The sequence below is a fragment of the Schistocerca serialis genome, chromosome 1, assembly GCF_023864345.2.
Source record: "Schistocerca serialis cubense isolate TAMUIC-IGC-003099 chromosome 1, iqSchSeri2.2, whole genome shotgun sequence".
Taxonomy (NCBI): domain Eukaryota; kingdom Metazoa; phylum Arthropoda; class Insecta; order Orthoptera; family Acrididae; genus Schistocerca; species Schistocerca serialis.
This window is the reverse complement of record NC_064638.1, coordinates 527,925,070-527,942,758: the sequence shown is the minus strand read 5'-3', so window position 1 is coordinate 527,942,758 and position 17,689 is coordinate 527,925,070. Positions and strand designations below refer to the sequence as shown.

At 40.8% G+C, this 17,689-nt stretch overlaps 1 long non-coding RNA gene across 1 annotated transcript in view; it reads left to right on the top strand.

Moving 5' to 3' along the window:
• Positions 1-17,200, top strand: part of LOC126474867 (uncharacterized) — a 29,202-nt gene extending 12,002 nt beyond the window's left edge. Inside the window, exon 4 of the long non-coding RNA XR_007586590.1 lies at positions 16,574-17,200. This is a non-coding gene — a long non-coding RNA (uncharacterized LOC126474867). The remainder of the gene's footprint in view (positions 1-16,573) is intronic.
• Positions 17,201-17,689: the final 489 nt, after the last annotated feature.

Sequence of the window (17,689 nt, the reverse complement as noted above, 5' to 3'; positions counted from 1 at the left end):
GTTGCAGAAGTTATTGGAGGTGCTATCAGCCTAATTGACTTACTTCCGTGCATCTTTTCTGTCATAACGAATGATCTGTAGGATTTGGAAGAGTTGCTGACACTGAATAGCGCTGTCTCCTTGAATATTTCCACAGTGCTCTTCACAACTTGGGGCAGCAAAAATTGCAGCTGATAAACAGTATGAATACTTAGAAGTTTGAACACGCAAATGAGTTGATTTAACATGTGTTTAATGCAGGAACATGTGCTTTAAAAAATTGATGTGCTGTGTGGGGAAAATGTGGTTAATGAGATTCCACTGTACAGCATGTCTGTTCACATTGAACATGAGTTATTTATGGAGTAATGTAACTCTTACATGGCAGCAAATTTTAATAGTGAAGCATGTTTTTGATACAATAATGCAAGTTTCATAATGGTCTGAAACTCTGTAAAGTTTGTGGAAATTGCTAAGTGCTATCATTCTTAAGGATGAATATATTGTGTGGGGCAAGTTTTGCTGCCTCAAAACATACCACAGTTTCTAACTTTTATACTTGGCTTACTTTGTGAAAGCTTTAACATACTGTACCTCTGAATGAGTAGATTGACATCTCAAATATTTGTTGCGCCCCCCCCCCCCCTCCCCATGGAAGTTACAAGGCCTGCAATTGTACCTGGCACTGTGAACTATAAACTGAGAGAGCTGTTCAGTAACATAGATTGCTATAGTCTTAAATGTAATTCACAGTATTTGAAACATAAGGCAAAAACGTGTGCATGGTTAGTACAGTGGATGCAGTATTGAAAAAATAGCTACACTAGTAAGCCTATATTAAAATTTGTTAGGAAACTCGTGGGTCACACCTTGAAAACTCACAACCTTTACTAGTGCATTAAACTGGTTTATGCTGATAATGGGTTCAAATTTGACACTGGATTTGCTGTTGATGCACTCAGAAATGATAGTTTTTGCATCTGCAGTAAAAGTAATAAAATTTTTTAGTTTTAAGAAATATGTCAGATATGAGGCACAATTTAATTGCTGCAGTTTTGACAAGTGCTTTGACAAACCTTAATGTGTTTAGTCCTGTTCAGTGTGATTCTGTGAAGTGATGTACTCTCCAACTTGGTTCAGTTGTTGGTGGAATACAGGGGTGGTAGCAAGTGGGGGGGGGGGGGGCGGCTATAGACTCCCCCCCCCCCCCCCCCCCTTCATAGAGTATCATGTTGTTGTTGTGGTCTTCAGTCCTGAGACTGGTTTGATGCAGCTCTCCATGCTACCCTATCCTGTGCAAGCTTCATCATCACCCAGTACTTACTGCAACCCACATCCTTCTGAATCTGCTTAGTGTATTCATCCCTAGGTCTCCCTCTGATTTTTACCCTCCATGCTGCCCTCCAATGCTAAATTAGTGATCCCTTGATGCCTCAGATTATGTCCTACTAACCAGTCCCTTCTTTTTGTCAAGTTGTGCCTAAAACTCCTCTTCTCCCCAATTCTATTCAATACTTCATCATTAGTTATGTGGTCTACCCATCTAATCTTCAGCATTCTTCTGTAGCACCACATTTCGAAAGCTTCTATTCTCTTCTTGTCCAAACTAGTTATCGTCCATGTTTCACTTCCATACATGGCTACACTCCATACAAATACTTTCAGAGAAGACTTCCTGACATTTAAATCTATACTCGATGTTAACAAATTTCTCTTCTTCAGAAACACTTTCCTTGCCGTTGCCAGTCTACATTTTATATCTTCTCTACTTCGACCATCATCAGTTATTTTGCTCCCCAAATAGCAAAACTCCTTTTCTACTTAGTGTCTTATTTCCTAATCTAATTCCCTCAGCATCACCCGACTTAATTCGACTACATTCCATTATCCTCGTTTTGCTTTTGTTGATGTTCATCTTATATCCTCCTTTCAAGTCACTGTCCATTCCGTTCAACTGCTCTTCCAAGTCTTTTGCTATCTCTGACAGAATTACAGTGTCATCGGCGAACCTCAAAGTTTTTATTTCTTCTCCATGGATTTTAAACCTACTCCGAATTTTTCTTTTCTTTCCTTTACTGCTTGCTCAATATACCCCACTGCTTCCATTTCATGCCCCTCGACTCTTATAACTGCCATCTGGTTTTTGTACAAATTGTAAATAGCCTTTCGCTCCCTGTGTTTTACCCCTGCCACCTTCAGAATTTGAAAGTGAGTATTCCAGTCAACATTGTCATAAGCTTTCTCTAAGTCTACAAATGCTAGAAACGTAGGTTTTCCTTTCCTTAATCTTTCTTCTAAGATAAGTCGTAGGGTCAGTATTGCCTCACGTGTTCCAACATTTCTACGGAATCGAAACTGATCTTCCCCGAGGTCGGCTTCTACCAGTTTTTCCATTCGTCTGTAAAGAATTCGCGTTAGTATTTTGCAGCTGTGACTTATTAAACTGATAGTTCGGGAATTTTCACATCTGTCAACACCTGCTTTCTTTGGGAATGGAATTATTATATTATTCTTGAAGTCTGAGGGTATTTCGCTTGTCTCGTACATCTTGCTCACCAGATGGTACAGTTTTGTCAGGACTGGCTCTCCCAAGGCCATCAGTAGTTCTAATGGAATGTTGTTTACTCCCGGGGCCTTGTTTCGACTCAGGTCTTTCAGTGCTCTGTCAGACTCTTCACGCAGTCCCCCCTGCAGGTCCGGGGATTAGAATAGGCCCGAGGTATTCCTGCCTGTCGTAAGAGGCGACTAAAAGGAGTCCCTCCCCCTCAAGGGGGTAGTTACCGCCTGTGTCCGGAGACGGACGGTTCCACGACCTCTATTTGCGGTCATTTTGCTTTTTCACCTCTTGTTTCTTCCTTCCTTTGGTTGGTTCCTTTCTTTGCTCTTCTCCGTCTCACTGTCTTCCTCACTTTCCCTTGCTTGCCGAACATCTTGCCATTCACCGGCGGAGGGAGCTCCTCCTCCCGGCCATCTTAACGAGATGGCCGATGAACCTATAGAACCGATGGATGATGACTGTCCGCCTACTGATAGCGGCGGCAGTACTCGCTCGAAGCCAGGCCCTCAGCGGCCTTCGAGGTGACCCCTTCATTCATCTTCCTTTTCTTCTCACGATGGCACTTATTCACTGGAATATTCGCAGCATTCGCTCCAACCGAGAGGACTTGAAGTTGCTGCTCCGCTTGCACCGTCCGCTCGTCGTAGCCCTCCAGGAAACGGAGCTCCGCCCATGCGATCAAATTGCCTTGGCACACTACACCTCTGTGCGTTTTGACCTACCCCCTGTGGTAGGTATTCTGGCTCATGGAGGGGTTATGTTGCTGGTCCGGGATGATATTTACTACGATCCCATCACATTGCACACTGGCCTGCAGGCAGTTGCCATCCGAATTACATTTTCCATTTGTACCGTTTACACTCCATCCTCGTCTGCCGTTACCAGGGCAGACATGATGCAACTTATTGCTCAGCTACCTGCACCATTTTTGTTAACTGGAGACTTCAATGCCCACCATCCCCTTTGGGGCTCTCCAGCATCCTGCCCAAGGGGCTCCCTGTTAACAGACTTTTTCAACCAGCTCAATCTTGTCTGCCTCAATACTGGCGCCCCTACTTTTCTTTCGGACACATCTCACACCTATTCCCATTTAGACCTCTCTATATGTACTACCCAACTTGCATGCCGGTTTGAGTGGTATGCCCTTTCTGATACATATTCGAGCGACCACTTCCCGTGTGTCATCCATCTCCTGCATCATACCCCCTCTCCGTGCTCCACTAGTTGGAACATCTCCAAAGCCGAATGGGGGCTCTTCTCTTCCAGGGCGACCTTTCAGGATCAAACCTTCACAAGCTGCGTAGTCAGGTTGCACACCTCACGGAAGTCATTCTCACTGCTGCTGAATATTCCATCCCTCACACCACTTCTTCTCCACGTCGCGTACCAGTCCCCTGGTGGACCGCAGCATGTAGAGACGCTTTACGTGCTGGTCGATGTGCTTTACGCACCTTTAAACGCCACCCTACAGTGGCGAATTGTATCAATTATAAACGATTACGTGCGCAGTGCCGTCGTATTATTAAAGAAAGCAAGAAAGCCAGCTGGGCTGCTTTCACAAGCACCTTCAACAGTTTTACTCCTTCTTCTGTTATCTGGGGTAGCCTGCGCCGTCTATCTGGCACTAAGGTCCACTCACCAGTTTCTGGCTTGAAGGTCGCGAATGATGTCCTTGTGGCCCCTGAGGATATCTCCAATGCCTTCGGCCGCTTTTTCGCAGAGGTTTCGAGCTCCGCTCATTACCACCCTGCCTTCCTTCCCCGAAAACAGGCAGAGGAGGCTAGGCCACCTAAGTTCCACTCCTCGAATCGTGAAAGTTATAATGCCCCTTTCACCATGCGGGAACTCGAAAATGCACTTGCCCCGTCACGGTCCTCCGCTCCAGGGCCTGATTGTATTCATATTCAGATGCTGAAGAACCTTTCTCCTGCAGGTAAAAGTTTCCTTCTTCGTACTTATAATCGCATCTGGATTGAGGGACATGTTCCCGCATGCTGGCACGAGTCTATTGTTGTACCGATTCCTAAGCTGGGGAAGGACAAGCACTTGCCTTCCAGTTATCGACCCATCTCGCTTACCAGCTGTGTCTGTAAGGTGATGGAGCGCATGGTTCAATCTCGTTTGGTTTGGCTGCTCGAATCTCTGCGCCTACTTACCAATGTACAATGTGGATTTCGTAGGCGCCGCTCTGCTGTTGACCATCTGGTTACCTTGTCAACCTTCATTATGAATAACTTCTTGTGGAAGCGCCCAACCGCGGCTGTGTTCTTTGATTTGGAGAAGGCTTACGACACCCGTTAGAGGGCGGGCATTCTCCGCACCATGCATACATGGAGCCTTCGCGGTCGCCTCCCTCTTTTTATTCGTTCCTTTTTAATGGATCGACAGTTCAGGGTACGTGTGGGTTCTGTCCTGTCGGACACCTTTCGCCAGGAGAATGGGGTGCCACAGGGCTCAGTTTTGAGCGTCGCTCTCTTCGCCATAGCGATCAATCCAATAATGGATTGCCTCCCAGCTGATGTATCAGGCTCCCTTTTCGTGGACGATTTTACCATCTATTGCAGCGCGCAGCGTACATGTTTCCTGGAGCGCTGTCTTCAGCGTTCTCTTGACCATCTTTACTCCTGGAGTGTCGCCAATGGCTTCCGTTTTTCTGCCGAGGAGAGGGTCTGTATTAACTTCTGGCGCTACAAACAGTTTCTCCCACCGTCCTTACGACTCGGTCCCGTTGCTCTCCCATTCGTGGAGACAACAAAATTTTTAGGTCTTACATTTGACAGGAAACTTAGCTGGTCTCCACACGTGTCTTATTTGGCTGCCCGTTGTACCCGTTCTCTAAATGTCCTCCGTGTTCTCAGTGGTATATCGTGGGGAGCGGATCGAACCGTCCTACTTCGCCTATATCGGTCGATCGTCCGCTCCAAGCTGGATTATGGGAGCTTCGTATACTCCTCTGCACGGCCGTCCATCTTACGCCACCTCAACTCCATACAACATCGGGGTTTACGTCTTGCGATCGGAGCATTTTATACTAGTCCCGTCGAGAGTCTTCATGCTGAAGCCGGTGAATTGCCACTGCCCTACCGGCGCGATATACTGCTTTGTCGGTATGCCTGTCGGCTACTGTCAATGCCCGACCACCCGTCTTATCGTTCCTTTTTTTGACGACTCCCTCGATCGTCAATACGGGTTGTATGTCACTGCCCTGCTTCCCCCTGGAGTTTACTTTCGTCGCCTCCTTCAACACCTTGATTTTTCACTCCCTGCAACCTTTAGAGTTGGCGAGAGCCACACGCCACCTTGGCTACTGGCTCAGGTTCGCGTTTACCTTGACCTCAGCTCGCTCCCAAAGGAGGTTACCCCCGGTTCGGTATACCGCTCCCTTTTTGTCGAACCTTCATTTATACAGATGGCTCTAAGACCAATGACGGGGTCGGTTGTTCTTTTATTGTCGGGGCACAAAGTTTCAAATACCGGCTCCATGGCCATTGTTCGGTCTTCACAGCTGAGCTCTTTGCCCTCTACCAGGCTGTTCTTTACATCTGCCACCACCGACATTCTGCTTATGTCATCTGCTCTGATTCCCTGAGCGCCATCCAGAGCCTCAGTGATCCGTATCGGGTTCACCCTTTCGTGCACCGGATCCAACGCTCTCTTCAGCAGCTGGTGGTGGGAACGAAGCTGCAGATGCCGCGGCCAAGGCTGCGGTCCTCCAGCCTCGGACAGCTTCTTGTTGTGTCCCTTCATCAGATTGTAGCAGGGTCATTTGTTGGCGCAATTTATCGCTGTGGCATGCCGATTGGGCTGCACTTACGGACAACAAGCTTTGGGACTTGAAACCTCTTCCCACGGCTTGGACGTCCTCCTCACGCCCCTCTCGGCGGGAGGAGGTAGTTTTGGCCCGGTTACGAATTGGACACTGCCGGTTCAGCCATCGCCATCTGCTGACGGCTGCGCCGGCGCCGTTCTGCCCATGTGGGCACTTGCTGACAGTCCGCCACATTTTAACGTCCTGTCCGGATTTTACTCCACTGCGTCTTGATCTTGGCCTGCCATGTACTCTCGATGCCATTTTAGCGGATGACCCAGGAGCAGCTGCTCGCGTTCTTCATTTTATCAAATTGACCAACCTGTCTAAGGACATTTAATTATGCTGTTTTTTTAATCCTATGCCTGTCGATCTTTTATCGTGTTTTCCCTTTTAGTTGCTGTTTTAAACTTGTGCCTCGCGGTGCATTCCTAATGTAGTCTGGGCGCTGATGACCGTTGAAGTTGTGTGCCCTAAAACCACAAAAAAAAAAAATCTTCACGCAGTATTATATCTCTCATTTCATCTTCATCTACATCCTCTTCCATTTCCATAATATTGTCCTCAAGTACATCATCCTTGTATAGACCCTCTATATACTCCTTCCACCTTTCTGCTTTCCCTACTTTGCTTAGAACTGGGTTTCCATCTGAGCTCTTGATATTCATGTAAGTGGTTCTCCTTTCTCCAAAGGTCTCTCTAATTTTCCTGTAGGCAGTATCTATCTTACCCCTAGTGAGATAAGCCTCTACATCCTTACATTTGTCCTTTTTGCCTGCTTCATTTACCGCATTTTTATATTTTCTCCTTTCATAAATTAAATTCAATATTTCTTCTGTTACCCAAGGGTTTCTACTAGCCCTCATCTTTTTATCTACTTGATCCTCTGCTGCCTTCACAATTTCATTCCTCAAAGCTACACATTCTTCTTCTACTGTATTTCTTTCCCCCATTCCTGTCAATTGTTCCCTTATGCTTTCCCTGAAACTCTGTACAACCTCTGGTTTAGTCAGTTTATCCAGGCCCCATCTCCTTAAATTCCCACCTTTTTGCAGTTTCTTCAGTTTTAATCTACAGTTCATAACAAATTGTGGTCAGTCCACATCTGCCCCTGGAAATGTCTTACAATTTAAAACATGGTTCCTAAATCTGTCTTACCGTTATATAATCTACCATATTTACTCGAATCTAAGCCGCACTTTTTTTCCGGTTTTTGTAATCCAAAAAACCGCCTGCGGCTTAGAATCGAGTGCAAAGTAAGTGGAAGTTCTGAAAAATTTTGGTAGGTGCCGCCACAACTAACTTCTGCTGTCGAATATATATAGCGCTACACAGGCATGCTTTACAGGCACAAAGATAAATACTGGCATCAAAACCTCTGCGTCAGTAAATAAATTTAAAAAAAAAAGTGGAAGACAAGCTTTTTTTCTCCGCCCCGAGTTTCGACCACTACATTTTCATACATTATCCAACAAAGTAAATACAGATTCCGTATTGTTCATCTTCGAAAGTAGCAGCATTTCAATGTACTACGACTGGCAAGTCTGTTTGGGATGTGTGTCAATATGGCCAACTCTACGTTCTGAATTTTTTCCTACCTGTGAGAAGAGATGGTTGCTAATAGGAGCTTTTATGAATTGTGAAGCACATGCAGTATTCTCTTCACCATAAGAATAATACGAATATAAACATTTTGCCATGTATTCTTTGCTGTTGCTATCTCATTTAAATCCTGTCTGCCTAATAAACTACGAAACTAGAGTGAGACAACAGCAAATGCGGAAGAATATACATAGCATGTCATGTTTATATTCGTATTATTCTTATGCCTAATAGTGATACAGTCAGAAAGGAAGCACGGCAGTTGACGAGATTTTTTAATCTAAGATGACTCTAATTTCTGTGCAGAATGTAACGTACTAAAGAGGCGTCCGCAGAGATTCTCAAACAGAGAAATTTTTTCGCTAAACTCTCGTTCAGAACATCTTCTATCATACGCAGTATATTATTTGGTGCTTGTCAATCATTATCAGAGAAAGCATCAGTGCATGTAACAACAAATAGCAGTCTCTTGCCATTGTTTCGCTAATGAGACGATTCCTCTTTTTTTTATTGTAAGCAGCAGTAGCGCGCACAAAAACAAGCCATGCCGCGAGCGGCGACGGGTCGTAAACACTCATTATCAGAATGCAACAAACAATGCATGACACAGTACAGTAATGCATTTTCAGCTTAGAGCGACTCAAACACCTATAACAAAGAGAACGGCACTTATCAGAGCAAAGAAAAATAAGCAATCAATTCAAACCAGATGAAGCTCGTGAAAAAGGAAGGGTACCCTGTATCAATACGGATGGAGCGCCTGACCCATAGCAATGGCTACCTGGTAAAGCTTAACTGCTAAGCTTACGACTCGAACCAAACTACTGTAGCTGTATCGTCATTCATTCGACCTAAATTGTCTCGTATTACAATGGACCAACTTTGTTTCGATTTGGAGGTGCGGCCGAAAACTTTTCTCTCCCCTTGAATTTCGAGCCTCAAATTTCAGGTGCGGCTTAGATTCGGGAAAATTTTTTTCCCTTGATTTCGAGTCTCATTTTTCAGGTGCGGCTTAGATTCGAGTAAATACGGTATCTGATAACTTCTAGTATCTCCAGGATTCTTCCATGTATACAACCTTCTTTCATGATTCTTGAACCAAGTGTTAGCTATGATTGTCATGCTCTGTGCAAAACTCAACCAGGCGGCTTCCTCTTTCATTTCTTAGCCCCAATCCATATTCACCTACTATGTTTCCTTCTCTCCCTTTTCCTACTCTCGAATTTGTCACCCATGACTATTAAATTTTTGTCTCCCTTCACTATCTGAATAATTTCTTTTATCTCATCATACATTTCTTCAATTTCTTCGTCATCTGCAGAGCTAGTTGGCATATAAATTTGTACTACTGTAGTAGGCGTGGGCTTTGTGTCTATCTTGGCCACAATAATGCGTTCACTATGCTGTTTTTAGTAACTTACCCGCACTCCTATTTTTGTATTCATTATTAAACCTACTCCTGCATTACCCTTATTTGATTTTGTATTTATAACCCTGTATTCACTTGACCAGAAGTCTTGTTCCTCGTGCCACCGAACTTCACCAATTCCCACTATATCTAACTTTAACGTATCCATTTCCCTTTTTAAAGTTTCTAACCTACCTGCTCGATTAAGGGATCTGACATTCCACGCTCCAATCCGTAGAATGCCAGTTTTCTTTGTCCTGATAACGACGTCCTCTTGAGTAGTCCCTGCCCGGAGATCCGAATGGGGGAATATTTTACATCCGGAATATTTTACCCAAGAGGACGCCATCATCATTTAACCATACAGTAAAGTTGCATGCCCTCGGGAAAAATTACGACTGTAATTTCCCCTTGCTTTCAGCCGTTCGCAGTACCACAACAGCAAGGCCATTTTGGTTAGTGTTACAAGGCCATATCAGTCAATCATCCAGACTGTTGCCCCTGCAACTACTGAAAAGGCTGCTGCCCCTCTTCAGGAACCACACGTTTGTCTGGTCTCTCAACAGATACCTCTTCGTTGTGGTTGCACCTACGGTACGGCCATCTGTATCGCTGAGGCACGCAAGCCTCCCCACCAACGGCGAAGTCCATGGTTCATGGGGAAGGTAAGGAGTATCATATTACAGTGGGTAATATGATATTCAGAAATCAGTGAATATATTACTCCAACAGATTCAATCTTTTTTTTTATAATTATGTAACAACATGGGTTGCAATGCAATCCAAACACATTTTAACAAAAGAATAAGAGTGGCAAATAAGCTTACTACCTATACCAATAAATATCGTTTAACTTTAAAAGTAGGTATCTTATTTATTAATACACATTTTTTACCCCAAACTCCAAAACAGTTACCAAAAACTACTTTAAGCGACACCAAATTTTAACAGTTTGTCGGTAGAGGACCCCAACTCTCTCTCCTTTTGTGAAGCCATATTCCATTGCCCTAATTCCCTACCCCCCCCCCCCCCCCTCCCCTTGACTGTCTTCTAGAATTGCCCTGGGAGGAAATACAAACAGTGTAGGTTTGCTTTATAAAAGGTGTTTTATAAATGGAAGGGCAGTAGAAATAGCTCTGTGTTCTATAATTTGAAGCAAAATTAGGCAGAAGCTGGAAAGTCTCCTTTTTCCCCCCAGGACATTGCTTGCTGTTAATGGAAATATATTTAGAATGTTAGACTGTAAATAAATATTCATTATTTTTGGAATGGATATTGCATTATAATTAAAATATTGTCAATGCATTTAATGCTCTATAGGACAGCACGTGTAAATATTTTTTGTCTTGTTGTATGTAATGTTTTAGCTTTTCTTTTAGTTCACTGCACAGCTGGGACATTATCTTAGAGAATTTAGTTTGTTAGGAACATCAGTTTATATGTTTCATCTTGTCATGGGCAACAGAATGCTGATTGCTGTCAGACTTTTCATCAGATTAGTACTCCTGTGAAATTCGTACTGGTAAATGAAGTGAATGACAATAGTGTGCGTTTGTGCTCAGTTTGAGTCACTGCAGGCATTATTATTGAGACAGTTGTTACCTTTTACATACTAATTGCACCAAATTTTGCTGTCTGTAATTTGCCAGACAAACTTTACTACCTTCACAAACAGATACAATCATGCACACAGCCTACAGAGAATACTCCTTCACACAGGTGATTCTTTATACAGAATAACTTGTCATAAGCTTGTCACAGTGGCAACAGATAAATTGTGTACACTTGCAACATATGTTAGTGTTCTGATATTGTGTGCATTGTACAGATGGTAAGCGAGAAGTTCTGAGTGCTTTACTCGTGAAGCATAAAATAAACTTGCTTATGTCATGACATGGTGCACAAAATATTTTGCTATTCTCTAGCTGAGTTGGCATAAGAAGGTGTTAGATAGTAGCATTGGGCTGGAGCTGAAAGCTTCACGCGCCTGCGTCAACCGGTCACGTAATGTGATTTTGTACACATCTTTGACAATGTCTGTGTTGTAATTCTACAGACAGCTATTGGTTTTTGCCTGCAGTTGAAGTGATGAATGGCAACAGTGATGCCAGTTGACAGGGACCCATGTAACCTTCACTCAGTGTAGCCATTGGATCACAAACTCCTGTGTTGTCGCATACTCTTTTCTATTATCATCACATGGGTTGATGGCATGGATTCAAAATGTTTCACACAACCATCTCCACAGACTGCCATCAGCCAGTGGAATTGTCCTGGGCCTAGAGGAAGCTTGACAGTATGACAGGTTTTTGTGCCACCCTTCTATGCCCTTATGTGTATCTACTTTCTTTTTCATTCTTACCATTTTGAGCTGAATGAACTGCCTTCCGCTCTCCTGTAATGTGTGTGCGCTTGCAGATCTGTAATACCGTACACTGCACAAAAAAGAAATCATGTCACGTGGTTCCTTCCTAGACTGAAATTAGGAAAATTCTATACTGAATAGATAGTGCTTTATAGGTTTGTCCATTGTCAGTTGTTGCTAATGCTTCTGGGTGTTACACTAAGTAGTTTTTGGTGTTTAGTAGTTCTTTCCCTTTTGGGTATAAAATGGGAAAAAACCCTGCTGAACACCTAAAAGAATACCATTGATCACACTGAAAAAACCTGAGATATCTAAGGTTAAATTCCCAGTGACTGTCTTAAATTTTCTGGCCTGAGATAAATCTGGAGTGGAAAATACATCTAATACATATTTGATGTCTACTAAGAGGAAATTGCAGGCCTGGAAGCATGTTTCATGAAAGGAACTACAGTGTTTCAGCTAACAATCATTTATTCAAGCTTTAAATATTAATCTTCACATTATTAATTGCATTTGTGTGTAAACTTTGCCCTCCTAGTTACTTTATCAAGTACAGTAGAGACTCGATTAACTTGACTAATTGTTGTAACAAGTCATTTGGATAACTGAAAATCTAGATAACTGCCTGTATGAAGAAGAGAGATTTTTGTAGAATTACTTCTAGAAAGATAACGTATGCTGCGTGCATATGATTATTTTCAGGTGCATTGCTCTGATTCTTTCTAGGATTAGAACATATTTGTTGTTCATTGAAAACAACAAAAACAAATTAAACTTGTTAAAATAAACCAAAAAGAGAATTTATTAGGAGATTTAGACTCGCACTTCTGTACATACATACATGTTTTCTTAAAATTACTAATTCACAGCAACCTTTCTTATGAAATGCCCAAAAAGTCACATAGGACAGTCGCCGTAGTTCAATTTAGTTTAAATTATTTGGAAATGTCATTTGACGTATACATTTTTTCTCTACATTGCTGCTGCATCATCAGTTCATTTCAATTGTAGTAAACTCACTTATCACACTGTTTGTCAAACAATCTGAAAGTGATTTCTAGGGTTTAAAATGCTTCAAAATGAGTTGGCCCTGTATCGTTTTCTGCACCTACATTTTCTTCTGTTTCATTGTCTTGCATGTATTGCTGGTCCTTTGCTGCAATATGCCTTCAACAATGCCATCATTTCACATGTTTCAAAAACCTTGGTCTCAAGTTAGCCACTCTTTCATATCATTGGCATCACATTTCTGGCACATTTGTATGTTTGTCATTAATTCATCTATATCCTCCAAAACAAATTATCCATATTGGGTATTGAATTTTTGTTTTGAGCATTGTTTGGTCTTATTTTTAATCAAATACCTGCATCTACAACCATGTAACAACACTCCTTTAAATCATTTGACTCAAAAATGATAAAATGACTTCTTAATTTTCTTAAACAGATACCATATTTACTCGAATCAAAGCTGCACTTTTTTTTCTGGTTTTTGTAATCCAAAAAACCTCTTGCGGCTTATAATCGAGTGCAAAGTAAACAGAAGTTCTGAAAAATGTTGGTAGGTGCTGCCAAAACTAACTTCTGCCGTCGAACGTATGTAGCGCTACACAGGCATCACGAAGATAAATACTGACGCCAATACCTCTGCGTCATTAAATAAATTTTTAAAAAAAGTGGAAGAAGAGATTTTTTTTCTCCGCCCCGAGTTTCGACCACTGCATTTTCATACATTATCCAACGAAGTAAATACGAATTCCGTATTGTTCATCTTCGAATGTAGCAGCATTTCAGTGTACTACGAAAATTGGACAGGCAAGACTGTTTGGCGTGTTTGTCAATATGGCCAACTCTACGTTCTGAATTTCTTCCTACCTATGAGAAGAGATGGTTGCTAATAGGAACTTTTATGAATTGTGAAGCACATGCAGTATTCTCGTCACCATAAGAATAATACGAATATAAACATTTTGCCATGTATTTTTTCGTGTTTGCTGCTATCTCATTTAAATCCTGCCTGCCTAACAAACTACGGAACTAGAGTGAGACAACAGCAAATGTGGAAGAATATACATATCATGTCATGTTTATATTTGTATTATTCTTATGCGTAATAGTGATAGTCAGAAATGAAGCACGGCAATTGACTAGATTTTTAAATCTAAGATGACTAATTTCTGTGCAGAATGTAATGTACTAGAGATGTCTGCAAAGATTTTCAAAAGGAGAAAAATTTTCGCTAAACTCTCATTCAGAACATTTTCTATCATACGCAGTCTATTATTTGGTTCTTTTTGATCATTATCAAAGAAAGCAGCAGTGTAAGTAACAACAAATAGCAGTCTCTTGCCATTGTTTCGCTAGTAAGACTATTCCCCTCTCACAAAAGCAAGCCATGCCGCGAGCGGTAACAGGCTGTAAACACTTATTGTCAGAATGTGACAAACAATGCATGACACAGTACAGTAATGCATTTTCAGCTTAGAGTGACGTAAACACCTATAACAAAGAGAACGGCACTTATCAGATCAAGAAAAATAAGCAATCGATTAAACCGGACGGAGCGCCTGACACATAGCAATGGCTACCTGGTAAAGCTTAACTGCTAAGCTTAAGACTCGAACCAAACTACTGTAGCTGTATCGTCATTCATTCGACCTAAATTCTCGTATTACAATGGACCAACTTTGTTTCGATTTGGAAGTGCAGCCTAAAACTTTTATCTCTTCTTGAAATTAGTCTCAAATTTCAGGTGCGGGTTAGATTCGGGAAAATTTTTTTCCCTTGATTTAGTCTCATTTTTCAGGTGCGGCTAAGATTTGAGTGCGGGTTAGATTCGAGTAAATACAGTAATAATCAACATAAAAACTGTTTTCTATAGTTATTTTAATGTTTAAAAAATGTTTGATCCATTGGTTGTAGCAAGGATATGAGGTAATATTTTATTGTGAATAATCAATCTTCTCTATAACAGTTAAGCTGAAGAATGGATTGATGCATTATCTAGTAAAATTAGGACCTTCTCTTGTTTCATTTTGAAAATTTTCGTGCATCAGGGATAAGTTTTCATACCAATGAATGAATAAGCCAGTGAATATTTTGGACTTCAGCCATGTCTGTTTTTTGCTTTTTATAAATTAAGTGCATTGTTGTGATTTGTGTGTCTCAGGTTTTTGGATTTGCTGATGAGGAGCAAAGGGATTTAATGGGTCCCTCTTGCATTTGTGCAAACTAATATTGTCACTTGCTCTCTGCTTTATATCCTTTCTTGCTAAGAAGCTAAGGATTTTTCACAGTAATGATTTACAATGTACTCAAACCTTATCAGTACTTCTTTTCGAAAACCATCTTTAGAACAACTTACTGCCTCTGTCAGCTGACATGTTTTTCACCAAGTAGTTCCAGTTTGCGAATTCCATGACAGGGTTTAAATCTCTAAAACTATTTAAGTTGCCACAAAAGATTCATTGCCACCAAATTTTATAACTGTATGCCTTTTCACAGAGCAAAGGACCAGATATTGGTTGTTCTGGTGATCGTTTTTGTAAAAACCAACAATAGAAAACTTCTATCAAAAGTTGGTTTCTCAATTTCTTCACCACTTTTCAATGGTTATTCCCATGTTCACCATAAAGTTTGCAGGCACACTTCAAAATGAATCGGTATTCTTAATATTGTTGATTGTAGAAGTGCTTACACCATACTTATTGGCTAACTTATGAGCAGATTCTCCATTTTTGGCAGCCGTCTAACTCGTAAAATAATTAAATGCACGCTATCTAACTCAATCAAAAATGTGGAGCACAGATTGTTGGTGGAAAATGCCAGTGAGATGTCTGTGCATGAATGGACTAGACTACTTACTTACTCATGGTTGACAATGTGAATAATTGTGGATCTGTATCACTGAGATATGGATAACAATCTCCACTGTAGTTATAATTGAAAACGCAGGGATTAAAGTAAGATGAAAGTCAAAGAATTAGAAGGGAAAACTCATCACAACTACACTCAGTAAAAGTAATGCCTACTGCTTTTCCTGGTATTGAATATATTTTCTTGATTTTTTTTAATACAGGCATTTCTATTTATATTGGTTTAAGTGAAAGCAATTGTTTTGTGTGGGTGATAGTAAAGAAATGGAAAAATAGACATTTGAAATGATCCAATTGCTACACCCATTAGGCAATATTACTAATCACTGGTTACTGGTTGATTTGATTTGAATATTTTCTCAGAGAGAGCAGCATTATTTACTTGCTACAATGTTTCGAAAATTTTGATTTTTTTCTCGAGCAAGAAAAATTTCCACCTCGAGAAATTATGAAAAGATGTTACCTCTGAGTAGTAAGTATTTTGCCTGACCCTTCGTCTTTTGGCTCTCTTGTTCTGAATTATTAGAATTGGGAATATTTCAGATCAATGATTTTTATATGGAGCTGATAATTATAACCATTTTGGAACTTCATATAGCACTTCAGGAGCCATTAACATATAGATGTAGTGTATTACGGTCCATTTTTTTTTTAAATGAGTACTCAAGCAATTGAGTACTACCTCCAACTCATTGTAACAGCAGGTTATACTCTGTTCCTGTGCATGTGGGTTTTCATCCTTATCCAGCTGAGCTAGTGCTGTACCCCAAAAGACCTCATTATTATGTTATGACCCCGTTTTTATGTCTTGGACAGAGAATTCTGCGTGTTACTGCCGGTGAGATATAATTTGGTGTCATTGTTAAGTCATTGAGTTGTACTAAAGAACTTATATACATCACCTGGCATTTATTGATTCTGTTCCAGATATATTAAATAACTTTGTGGTGCACTTTTCTATTTGAACTCAAAATTCTAGGTGAGAGGCAGGGTTTTGTAATGATCCCATGGATTCTAATGCAGGAAGCCATAATTTCTGTGAAAACTGGTGGATGCTCATTGAATTCTGTAAGGAAACACACATGGTCCTGTTGATTGGCTATTTAAGAAGAATGAGGTAATGAAAACAGCAGCTTGTAGCTCAGATAAAATTTACTCTGTGATTGAATGTTGGTTGCAAGGGCAATGTTGCTGGCTGGTACACAGCATGCCATGTGTCAATGCATTTAATGTAAACCTGTTTGACTCCTTATTCTCTGCACTTTGTAATGTGTTTTGCCTGACAAGGTTTTTCATGTCTCTAAAATGGTGACACAGTGAGTGCACAAAGCACGAGAAAAAACTGAAATTGGCAGATAAGTGGTCCTTTCCATTCAACTTGCTGAAACATCAATCAGTTATTTTAATCGGTGCATAGAAGTTATACTTCTTTAAAGCTGGAGTATTTGTTAATGTAACAACAATAAATATTTATTTCGATAATTTCCTCCACAAGTTTTTATTGTCTTTATTTCTAATTTTCCCGCTGTATTTGAAAAATTTTGAATTGACTTTCATACTTGTGAACTGGCTTTTATTGCATAGTTTTTGTGAATCACTCATTCATTGTCAGGACACCTGTTATTACAAAGTAATCCTTAAAATTTGTGATTTGTAACACTGTTTAGTTGCTAGTGTTAAATCATTGGTGAAATTCTTTGATAACTGAATGACATCAAAATATAATAGCAAATACTTTTTTGCTGTTACCAAATGAAATAAAGAAACTTCATATAATGTAGTGTCTGTTGGAAAGTTAAGTTTAAGGAAACAAGCCATGATTTTTGTACTCTACACTACCCTTAGTAAAACCTTAGATCTTGAACAAGACTTTATTTCGTAGTTTGATAAAAACATATGGTGACAGATATGTTGAAAGCATCAAGATGCTGCTTGTGTTGGTTGTAAAAATTGGAGATGTAATGCATTCGTGGATGCAGCATCTTGTTGTTAGGTAAGTACTTAAAATTGTAATACTGACACTAGTTGGTGAGAGAATTTCAATTGAATAAAGCTTCTTGCAGCATCCCATTTTAAATGTAACAGATCAGCAAAA